Source organism: Bactrocera oleae, chromosome 4 (assembly GCF_042242935.1).
Source record: "Bactrocera oleae isolate idBacOlea1 chromosome 4, idBacOlea1, whole genome shotgun sequence".
NCBI classification, from domain to species: Eukaryota; Metazoa; Arthropoda; class Insecta; order Diptera; family Tephritidae; genus Bactrocera; species Bactrocera oleae.
Window position 1 is genome coordinate 47363429 of NC_091538.1, and position 12821 is coordinate 47376249.

The 12821-nt window shown below is 34.1% G+C and overlaps 1 protein-coding gene across 5 annotated transcripts in view; it reads right to left on the reverse strand.

Annotated features, from left to right (window-relative positions):
• The window catches only part of atos (atos homolog atossa), a 152067-nt gene that overhangs the window by 70796 nt on the left and 68450 nt on the right, over positions 1 to 12821 (reverse strand). For 2 of the 5 annotated variants that reach the window (XM_014232770.3, XM_036362825.2), the window contains exon 1: positions 536 to 3028. The exons of 2 other annotated variants lie outside the window; for them this stretch is intronic. The gene's annotated coding sequence lies outside the window, so the exon portion shown is untranslated. Of the gene's footprint in view, positions 1 to 38; positions 127 to 535; positions 3029 to 12821 lie in introns of those variants that run through there. One more of the 5 variants, XM_036362824.2, reaches the window with a different exon arrangement.

Here is a 12821-nt window from a genome sequence, read left to right on the forward strand (position 1 = left end):
TGATATGTTAAAATACACAGATAATTATCTGTAATTACCTGATAATTAATTATTTTAATCGATGTAAGACACGACGTTTGCTCAAAATCTAGTTCATATTATTACATTATCATTATACCCATTATAACTAATACATATGTAACTGCAGTCTTTGCTTAGCGAGTGGCAAAAGAACACAAGTTAAATTATATATAATATTACAACAACAACTTGTCAAATAGCTGATAAACTCGATTTAACCGATCAAAAGTAAAAAAAATCACTTAAATTGGTGAATAATAATTAAAATTATATTGTGCTTTTAACTTTTAATTCCATATTTGATTTAATTACGTTTTTTTACTAAAATTTTAACAAAATCACACAATTAAGTTTTAATTCTTTTTTTTTACACAAAAAAAACCAACTCATACTACCCCGTGCACAGAAAAACTAAAATGGAATAGAAATGTTCTTTCATAACTGATATAAAAAAAAGCTAACAGCTATTAACGATATCAAATATAATATTTATTTAAAATTCCAATATACACACCAATCGTTGTTGCTGCTGAAACAATTTCTATTAACACAATCGGTATATAGCAATATTTGCTTGCTGCCACAATTATATATTATTATTATGATATATTAATTTATTTTCTTTTTTTTGGAAATCAATTTTCTTTCATATAACAGAAAATTGCACAGCTGCCACAAATAACACAAACACTTTTCACTGTTGCTGCTTTTGTTGTTGTCTCTGCAACACAGATGATCGTCGTTGACGCTTTGAGTTTTCTATTGCATCACACAACACACACAAATCGCTATACAGATATGAAAGGAAATAGGAAAATCCAAAGCGTAGCTGTTATAAACTGAATTTATTTGCACTGCAACGCATAAAACATTTTTTTTGTAATTTTGATTGATGATTTTTTTGCAATTTGATTTTGGCGTTTACGTGAAACTATTACACACAAAACACATGATTCTCAACGCGAATGCCTATTAGAACCTTCATGTGATCGCATTGAAGGATACTAAAAGGTTATATTTGCTGCAATTGTTTTTATTGTAGATAATGATCGATGCTTTCTGTATCGTACTTTCACAAGTTTTTGTTTGTTTATTGTAATGTATTTTGAAATTTTGCAATTTATTGGCACTTGTATTAGTTTTTTGTTGATAATTGTATTTATTATTGTTGTTGTTGGTACTGTAAATGTTGAACGTTTGTGTTCGTCTTAATCTAAACTTTGCCTTCGCTTTTTGACGCAGATAAATTTCCATTGGTTTTTTGTCTGCAGAGCCAATGAAGCTGCCAACTCAACGTTTGTCGGAAACAATAATAACTATATACGTTTATATGTAGCTACGTAAACAACGAATGTCACAACTTTACAGTTCAAATGTAGATAACCGACTGATGACTGAGTTCAGCGCTAACGTGCAGACAAGTCGTCAGCTGTTCGGTGCCTGACTGGTTTTGTATTATTTCAACTTAGTTGTTGCTGTTTGTATGTATGTAAGTGTTTATTTTTTGTTCACAATTATTTTTTAAATTTTATATCACTAGACACTATAGTTAATTTTCCGACCGAATCCAACGCGCGATTGAACGTCCAAACGTCAACTGATGTGCGACCAGCGCAAAAAAGCGAATGTTTCTCGACAATATATAGACAATTCGTAATCAAGCTGGCAGCGAGCACAAATCTAGCTACATATGTATTTAGCTAGAGAGCGAGCTATACCTAGTGACAGACTCGACTGACCGTCAGGCAAAATACATAAACACCGTCCGTGGAAAGGCAGAAAACTCACAAGTTATTTATATTAATATACACATGTACATATATCTATATATAAACATACATATATACTGCTATGTATTATTGTATGTACACACACAGACGACAGCGTTGGCTTGTCGATAAATTTTACAACAACAAAACTGGTCTGCTGTGTGCTGATCGCACTGCTGCTGTCAGCTGAGTGTTATGTGAAAATGTGGTGTGGTTTAGAAAAAGATTGCGGCGTATGCGGCTTGGCCAGCGAAATTCAATGATTTTCAATTATTTTTTTATTTTATAATTATTTTAAATTTTAACTTTCTGCTCGCTATGTGACACACCTCCTTCCTATAATGCATGCGAGTAACGCGACTCTCACTTTACATTTATTTACGGTATGTTATCACACTGCTCTATCGACTGCACTGCACTGTCACTGTTACCGTTCGCTGCGCTGCTGGCGCCGCTTCTGCTTGTTCACTGCACTGAATTTACTTGTGAACTACTAAATTGGTGTCGCACACTAAATTGCAATTGAATTTTGCTACGTTTTCAGCGATTTCCTTTCGAATGAGTATCAAAATAAAAATCGAATTTAGCATAAATAAACAAGTATCCGACACAAGTAGACGTAAGAACTCACGCTCCCACACTTTCAGCGATTCAAGTGTCTAGAAATTGTGTATTATGGTTTGTTGCTGGCGTATCACTTTTACGCTTTTATGTTTATTTTTATTATAGTTGTTTTTGCACGTCCAAGTTAGCTTATAGGGGGAGCAATGCAAAGCACAAGGTATGTATGTTGGTATGTAAAAGTTGGAAGAAGTTAGCGAGTCAACAAATTCGCGTAGCTGCGGAAGATGAACTGCTGCTGTGCAGGCACTTTTTATTTCGGAAATCCAGCAATCAAACGACCGACGAACTGATTATATCTGTCTTTTGCTCGTACATACATATACATATGTATTTCTTTCTTGCTTTATATTTATAAAGTGTGCTGTGGACTGGCGTGCGCTTTCAATCTGTGAATTCTCAACAGCAAACTCCTTCCACCGCACACAACTTCAGAAGGCACCCACACACACACTCCGAATCACGAATTCACGACTGCTCTGCTCTGCACTTCTCCAACAATACTAAAGACACACTGCACTGTTCTGTTCACTCACTCACTCACTGCAAACTCAGCTGCTTCTTTCGACTGCAATTCTGGTCTCTGCTCAACGATGTTGTCACTAGCGTTGTATCTGTTCGACTGAATTCCAAACGCAACGCATTGACTTTCTAAACAGCTGAGCGCGACCATAGTCAAGCCAGTAGGAAAATTTACTTATTTACATATAGTACATACATATATATGTATACAGCCAAACAACGCAATAAATTGTACATATATAGCACTTGAGCTGAAAAGTAAAACCAAACGCAATTACAATAACAAAATAGCCAACATAAGGGAATATAAACATGTACACACACTCAGACGTACATGTGTACATGGAGCGTGAAAATATTTTTATACAAGTCGCACAAGCAGAGAGACTGATTTTGAAAGAGAAATGCAATAAATGGTAAAACAAGAGCGCACGGCTTCAATTACGAAATAATAAATTTAGAAGGCGACATTTTGCTATGGCAGAGGCGTAACTAATATATTTTTATTTTATTACAGGGCAAATTTAAGGATTTTACCAAAAATAATATACACGATAATTTTAAAATATGCAATTAATAATTTGCTTTATCGGTTGAGTGAGACGTTTATCGTGTGAAAAACGAACAAGTTTAGTAACTCTTGTTCTAGGTAATCGATTTTTAATCTAGTTTTATTCTTGAAAATAAATTTTTTTAGCTGACTTTCTAAAATAAAATAGATTAGCTCAATATTTTACAAAATTTGTAATTCAAAACTTTTTTCCATTTTTAAAATTTATCCCATGTTATATGTGTATCACTAAGGGTTTTGGTTTTTTTTTTTTCAAGTTTAAACCGAAATAAGGTTCCTTAATATTTTAAATTAAAAAAATACAGTATGTTTGGAACAAAAGAAGGTAAGTTTACACCAAATTTCGTGAAATAAAATTTTTTGTATAAAAATAAGAAGCTCAAAAACTTGGATATTTGAATTTTTCACATAAATGTTAAGATTATGGATAAAAGGTGTTAATACAAAAGTTGTAGATCTTTTCATTACCTACAACTCTGCCACATAACTTTTTCTATGGAACCCGTAGTTTTGAAGGAAATCGAGTTTTACCGTTTTTGACGCTTTAAAATTCAACCACTCCCATTCTCTTCTTCTTCCCGACTTAAATTTTTTATTTTATTTTTCATTTCTAATGGGCTTCAACCTACTATGAATTACTTTGACTTTAGGAACGTCCGATATATTTAAGGACAATTTTTATTAAGACGGAAATTAACTCGAAGGATTGTCATTAGCTGCCACGGATCGACAAGACAGTCGATTGTATTTCAAAACCACTACTCAAAAGTATACTTTTCAAAACCAAATGGCTAACTTTTAGTGTTAATAATTCAAGAGTTAAACGTAATGTTGGTTTTAATATTTTGAAATTCCTCTAAGAAAGCAGCTGTGGGCAAGGTCACAAGTATGTACATATATAACATTTAGTATCAGTATTTAGCAAGTAAAAAGCAAAATGACTTCAGAAAGTATCTTTGAATTGTTTAAAAGTAGTGTACGACGCAATTCCCATAGTGGCAGAACAATAACCCCACACAACAAACATCTATGCAAATAAAATACATGCATATGTATATATTTACAAAATATCTATGGGCCAAGAACGCAAGAGTAAAAACCAAAGGAAATTGAGAATAGAGAGAACTAAAAAACATAGGGGCAATAAAATACAAAGCACATACACACACATACATATATCTCCACTTACCAAGTTGTATAGAGAAATCTCACCGCAGCAACATAAGCAAATACAAGCAACATGTTGCTCAATGGATGGCAACGCGAAACCAGTTTAATAGGCGAGAAACCTGGAGAGCGATAGACAGATAAGGGGTATGCAGCCACACTTATATATATATGTATGTACAAATGAATTTGTATCATGTTGATAAGCTGAGTTTGTTGCGTGGCAGGAGGTTGTGACAGATAAGCAGCAGCAAGTCAGACAAGAAGGGTTGCTTCACAAATCATATGGTTTCTTTGCAAAGGTAAACAGTTGTGTGTGAATGTATGTAGATATGTCTGTAGACATTTATATTTATACAATATTAATAAAAAAAAAAACGTGTTTAACACTTGGACCTCATTTTTTGACACACATGCTTATGTTTACACATATTGGAGAATATAAGTACGTATGTATGTCAGTAAAATATATTGCCATAAAAACTTACTCGATTGCCTAAGAAATTAATGAACCAGTTCTCTGTTGCTCTAATGAAAATGAGAATACTGCGTCGAACTTGTAGTGACAATAGGTTCAAGCATAAGGGGTTAGCGAACACTTTATACGGTTAGCGTTGCCAGCAATATTTCATTCATTTTTTCTTCGTTGCTTAAAGTGGAATTAAAAAGAGAAAGAAAATTTAAAGCTTTGACATGGAATTTTGAAATTCGTGGTGAATAGAAGCTAACTCAGTGGTTAGGTAAACTATCAAAAGCTTATGCATAAGTCCACATGAAGAAACAAAGACTAAAAAGGTGTGGCTCAAAAACCAGCAAAACTTTTAAAGAGAAAGAGGAAATTATTAGCAAAAAATTATTACCTCATTTGGCAACAAATCCGAAAAGGATGTATGATTTCAAGTTCCACTAATATAGCCATACAAAAATATTTTTTCAGACACTGTCAAAGCTCCTCTGAGGCCTAACCTTCGATGAAAATTTGTTATAACTACACGAAAACACTTTTCGCAACCTAGAGTCAATCAAAATATCTGACCAATATATGTATGTATAGATCCAAATTTTCTAGTATGTAATTTTTATTTTTTACGTAGTTTTAATGTAGAGCATTAACCTTGCTTTAACGAATTTCTTGATGGCATTAAGGTTGTCAGGCTTTATACATATGTACCCATGTCGTAATCGGCTATTCAATTTTTAATAGTGAGTAAGGTTTCCAGAATACCCAAAACCATCATTTGATCATGAAATAAAATCTAATTGAATAGCAATAGAGGATAAATTAAAGTTGAAAAACCCCCTACATTAACCCAAGGTTACACTATGGCCAGTCACTACAACCCGCAAAAGAAATTATTAGTTCATAATTTCATTGAGTTCAAGCAATAAGCTTCAATTCGGTACAGTTCGGGAAACTTGTGACGAGTAAAGAAAATGACATTTGTTGCCCAAAAATATCTCAATGTATCATTTTTCAGTGTGTAACTCTCAACTTTTTCTTCACTAGTTTGAAGCTGTGTCAAAGTAAGCAAGAATTAGACGTGGATCCGCGTTGTCTCTTAATAAATAAGAGGTTTTTATGCCACGTATCTAATTTTTCATTATCGTTTGAAATATACCAAAACTTTAGGTTAACTTAACAAACTGAACTAAACGGTAGCACCGTTTATGAATGAATATTATAGTGAGAGCGCCAGGCTCTCATCTGTGAAAAGACAACAGAGAGTATACAAAAATCAGAAAAACCAAAACAAAATCATATGTTGACTTTGCTTCTGCTTTTGAAATGTCGCCTTTATTTCTGACCTGCGCCAGTGGTGGTAGGCAGACTTTGTTGATCGTTCACAATTTTAGCCCCTCACAGCTGATGTGTTGCTCGATTACGAGTGTGCGATAGCAGAATGTAACAGAAAAAAAAAAAAAAACCAAGCGAACGGATGGATGGATTGATGGTTGAACCTACGGAAACCGAGTCACGCAGTTTATGATTTTATATTTTTATTTTTGCTGTCTGTCTTTATGACTGTTGCCCGTTATGGCAAGGTCCAGCTGTGTGGTGGCCATGTATGTGCATGTATATGGTGATATTTTTATTTATATATATAAAAGCATATGCAATATACATACATACATATATACTATATTTGTTTGTGCCAATGTTAAAAAGTCCGAGAACTTCATCTGGTACCCCGTCAAAACAGCAGAATTTTATCAACAGCAACCACGCATGTGCTGCTCAATCATTTGGCGCACCAACAACTTTTAAGGTAACGCAGGCAAGTGCCAAACAGTAAAATTGTCGACAGAGTCGACCGCAGCGACGTCAACGCTGGCAGATGGCAGCGCCGCAGCGGTTCGAATTACACAGCTGATGCGATGGCAAAACAAAGGGAGCAAATTTTAAGGCATAGGAACAGTATAAATACTTACATACATAAATATTTCAACATCCATATATGCATATGTTCATATACATAAGTATGTATGTGTTTACACACCTTGTAGATGTGGGGTTATAAGAGTACGTATGTATGTATGTATTTATTAAACCTTTCTTTTTAGAAGTAAAGAAAGCACTAAATAAATATTTGTAGTGTAGTGGAAAACAAATGTATGTACATATGTAAACTGAACTATACTTACATACCATACATATGTACGTACATATGTATGAACTTAAGACTTATTACTGTTATTCCTCCAGGATTTTAAGTAACCACCGTTTTAAGGATTTTGGAAGAAGTGCTGAGATGGTACCTATAGGTACAAATATAGATTATGTATGTATGTATATGCGTATATGTATCTACATACATACATAATAAATAAGTCGCATGTAATTGCAGATCATAAACATGAAGTGAGACAAAAGTTCAATGGAAAATTTCGTGTCATTGTGCTCTGCGCTCTTACCATGTTCTTGTCACATTCGCCTTATGTACGTTTGATAAGCGCATAGCATCTTTGAGTTCATGGATTGTGTTTGCTGAAACTTAACTTTTACACGTGTACTGAATTGTAGCACTGCTTTAGGGGATCTCAATTTGGCGAAAACAAAGAGAATGCATTTTCGAATTTTGCGTGTTAGTGACCTATCCGAATGTGAAGAAGGGGTTAGATTGAACAAAAAAGTATACAGCTTCAAACAAAGAGTGGAAAAAAAATCTAATAATTCATATCGTATTTATAATCGCAATAAAAACAAGAAACAACATTATTTTCGCGGCACCGAAGCTGTTATACACTTCACAAGAGCCTTTCTTATCGCATAAAATAGTTTAAAAATATTTTTATCATGATTTTGATCAATCAGTTTGTATTGCAGCTGTATCCAATAATGGTCCAAAATTTTTATTATCATTCGAAAGAACATTATTTGGCATTTATTTTTTGAAGATTATCTCTTTCAAATGTGGTCCGCTTCTACGTCTCAGACGGTCCATCCGTTGAGTACAATTTTCGATGAGTCGTTCGAGCATTTCGACTGGTAACTGGCGAATGACACGCGTGATGTTTTGCTCCAAGACCTGAATCGAAGCGGGATTGTCCGCATGGACTTTAGACTTTACATATCCCCACAGGAAAAAGTCTAACGGTGTGATATCACACAATCTTGGTGTCAATCGACCGGCCCAAAACGTAAAATTATCTGGTCACCGAAGTGTTCTCTCAATAAATCCATTGATTGATGCGATGTGTGGGAAGTGGCACCGTCTTGTTGAAAGAAATACGGACCGATGATTCCACCTTCCTACAAACCACACCAAAACCGTTGTTTTTTCTGGATGAATGGTAGCTCTTAAATCTTTTCAGGTTGCTCTTCGTCCAAAATATGCCAATTTTGCTTGTGTACATACCCGTTTAACCAAAAATCGGCCTCATCGCTGAACAAAATTTGGCTCGGATCTTCTTAGAACTTTTCAATAGCCCATAGGGCGAAGCGATTTCGCTTGGGAAGGTCGAGCGGCTTCAGTTTTTACACAAGCTGTATTTTGTACGCTTTCAATTTAAGATCCCGATGTAAAATGCGCCAAGTCGAATGAAATAATAAAATACCAAACAATACTGAACAAAAACCACATGACTGCTTGACACGACAAATTCTTTATTTTTTTGTTTTTGGTATTTTGAGATATTGTTGGTAAATTTCCATACTACAATTGAAGTCGCTTAACTCTGAAAAAATCGTTGAGTTTGTGTTGTTGTTTTAAATGATTTTCGTGATTTTAGTGAGCATTCTTTTGCAGCTTGCTTACAAGAGAACAAGGTTAAATTTGTTGGAATAATTTCGGTTGAACTTGGTACATAAAAGTACTAATCTAGTCGAAGGGCAAACTTATCTATATGTTTATGCATACACATACATAACTATACATGTAGTCAGTAATTTTTTCTATACATTTTCATATATCCATATGTATGTATGTATATAAATGCTTAATTCTTCAATTGCTTAGGCCTTAAGGTATTCTTTATTGCTCTGATAGCATAAGGTTTAAATATTATATGTATACATTTAAATATATTTACATGCATGAATGTGTATATATATTTATAAAGTGCAAGAGCAAAATGAATATAAAAACTAAAATAAGGTACTAAAGAGCGTAAAGAAGAGAAAAAATTCACGTTATGACAAAATGTGATGCGCATTAGTGTGCGCTCGGCACGCGCAGGTCCACACTCTTGCACACACATTCAACCAAACACAAGTACAAGTAATATGTAAACGGATGTGTGTATATACACACACATAAAAGCACACAGAAATACATTCAGATAATGATTAAGACATATTTATAAACAGTTAGCCTCAATCAGCTGTTTTGATAATTCATTTCAGACATTACGAAATTGATGTTTGCATGTGTGTATATATGTATAAGTGTGTATATACATGACGCTGGCAACGTTGAATAATGAAAATTGGGGAATGAGACACATGCATACGAGTACATACGAATGTGCGTATGTTCCGGGTAAAATAAAATGCATAAATTGTATGATAATGATTACTATATTGTATCGAAAATAAAGTATCGGAATTATTTAATGAAATGATAATGATAATAAAAGAAGAGCTTGTTTGCAACACCCAGAAGTCGCGACTAGTCTCGCAGTTCTTTTCTTACCAAGAAGCTGCTCATTTGTCGAAATCGCCGATAGCTGTCATACAAACTGAACGATCTAAATCAAGTCCGTATATGGAAGGTTTTTATTTGTGAAGGGTGTTCCAGCTTTGGAACAATCGAAGTTAACGTTTCTTCTTGTTTTGTATATATTATTAGAACAATACCAGACAACCATGTGCATTTTGCGGCAACTACTCTTTAGATATCGAAGAAAGTGATCATACGAATAGAATTGTTAACATATGCCTTCATAGTTTCCAAAGCGGCACACCAGTTTCGGAAAAAGTTATTTTTGAGCGAGCATTGAAAAAAAATTTCAGAACATTTACACACATCTGCGAGCATTGAAATAATAGTGGGTGTTGTAGTTATACATATAAGTATATCTTAAGTTATGCAAAATACCAAACAAGTTTAACACACATTGAAATGCCAAAGTGGAGCATATTTTGAAGTCTATGTTTATTAATAAAAATATTTTGATTTGCTTAGATGCAAGATGTGTTTGTGTGTGAAAATTGTGAGGAGCAGTAAAATAGTAGTAAAGTAATTAACATTTTTTTAAAGGAATAGTGAAGGATTTTTTGCATCTTCGAGATCTTAGTAGTTGGTAGCATGGCCATAATTTTTGATAACACCAATATAACGCCCCTTGCTAGAATCTACTTGACTCTGTCATCTTTTCAGTGGTATGCTCTTCTATGCACTACGGTCCACAACACGTTGTTGTTTTTTGGGTTTATCATTCTACACGGCTTTCTTGACGTCTGCCCAGAGATTTTCAATGGGATTGAGGTCAGGCGATTGAGCTGGCCAATTCCACTTCCTTATAGGTTTTACCGGTGTTTGTGAGAGATTGGATCCATTCTCGTTTTTCTTCACTACAGTGCTTCGCGCGGCCCACTAAAAGATGCACAGCTATATTTGCTTTGCTTTTTTCATTGAATAGCAAATAAAAGAATAGGAAACTTACTTTTTGTCTGATAAAATTAAATATTATATTTTGTCGTAAAAATAATCTGTTTGCATCAGCTTAGCGTTCACTACCAGGGATTATCTCTGTTCACTACTATTCTATTGCTCGCTCATAAAAACAGATATCGCAATATAATTAGATGTACAAAAGTAACGGTAACTGTTTACAATTTTTGTTGTGTATAGCAGGGCCGTTACACTTCAGATAATATAACTAGAAGTATGCAATATCATAAAGAAAAAAATTTTAACCGAAACTCTCTTTGCCAATAGGCACTACTATATCAATGCTCGCAACTGTACATATACATAAGTGTGGTAAATATAGGCGTATTGTTCATTTTAATTATATCAAATACAATGACGGACGTAGTCCAACCTTTGAAAACAGTTGCCATTTTCTACAATCAGTCAAATTTGTGCTCGTCAATCAAGTGGGTTTGAATTGTAACTCAGATTGAATTTGACAGCTTGTTTAAATTATGCTCTTCGAGCCGTTCGATATCAAGCGAGGTTTCAGACAAGGAGATATTGATATCATCGGCCTCAACAACCGCGGCATTAGTTCTACTTTTTCCAGACTGGATAAGGAAGTGAAGCATATGGGTCTGGTTATGAACGAGGACAAGGCAAAATATCTGCTGTCACAGCTCACACGTCACTGTTGACAGTCATAACTTTGAAATGGTAGACAATTTCGTCTATCTTCGAACCAGAATTAACACCAACAACAACATCAGCCTCGAAATCCAACGCAGAATCACTCTTACCCACAGGTGATATCTTGGACTGAGTTGACAAAAAGTATATAAAACAAGAAAAAACGGTTATAACCGTCACAGGAGCATTTCTTTTAGCATAAAAGTGTAAAAAAGATCTTTAACTTGATTTTGATCGGCCATACAAACGACAGCTACTTATATGCTATCGTGGTCCGATCTGAACAATTTCTTTGGATATGCCATGCCAAATTTTATGAACATAACTTGTCAAATAATAAAGATTTCCATACAAGGACTTGATTTTGAACGCTCAGTTTGTATTGCAGCTATATGTTATAGTGGTCCGATATCGGTGGTTTTAATAAATGAGCAGCTTGTTTGATAGAAAAGGGCGCGTATATACAGACGGACGGACATACATACTTTTTACACGTTGCAACAGAGCATGAGTATATCATAGAACATTTCTCAACCAAGTCCATTGAACTCGAAAAAAGTGGTTAGTAGGTGTTATTTTATATGCATACATACATACATTTTTGTATTTGAACGAGTGTTCTTTAGCCACTAACCTACAAAAGAACGTATCTAGTTTGTAGTTTTTAATGCAAATCTAAACTCACTTTCGAATAAATAATTTTAATGTATGTATAACATTTTGTCACTAATGTAACGGATTGAGCGCATTTAATAGAGTTTGATTTTCAATATTTGTGGGTCATATGAAAAAAAGCTCAATGTAATTATACTTCGTGAAAGATCGAAATGCTTAGACGACCTACTTTAAGCATTTAATTGGAGGTCAAATTCGGGTCAGGCAACATAAACACTAAATAAGGGTACATACATACTTATGTATATGTATGTATATAAATTATCCATGAAATTACGGTGCGAGTGCATTATTTCACATTTATATACTTACATACATACATACTTCGTCATGAATTTACATCAATTTTGCATGTTCACACTCCATTACATTTCACGAAAGTAATTTGAAACTTGAAAGGCTTATCAGCGAGCAAACAAAGTGAGTTGCCTGCAACTGAAAACAAGTCAAGCAAATGATTTTTTCGACTATGTTTGACAGCGCCTAGTGTAATATGTATGTATACATATAAATGTATATACTTGTAGTAGATATAGTATGCTATATATGCATATTTTAGGTACTTACATACAATAAGCTATGCTCCCAAACAAGTATATACTTATATTATGTATATGAATATGTATGTAAGTATTTTTCTTTGCAGTTAGGCGACAATCTACAAACAAGGTTGGGCTCTTGAGTGTAAGTATGGCTGTACCAATGCAA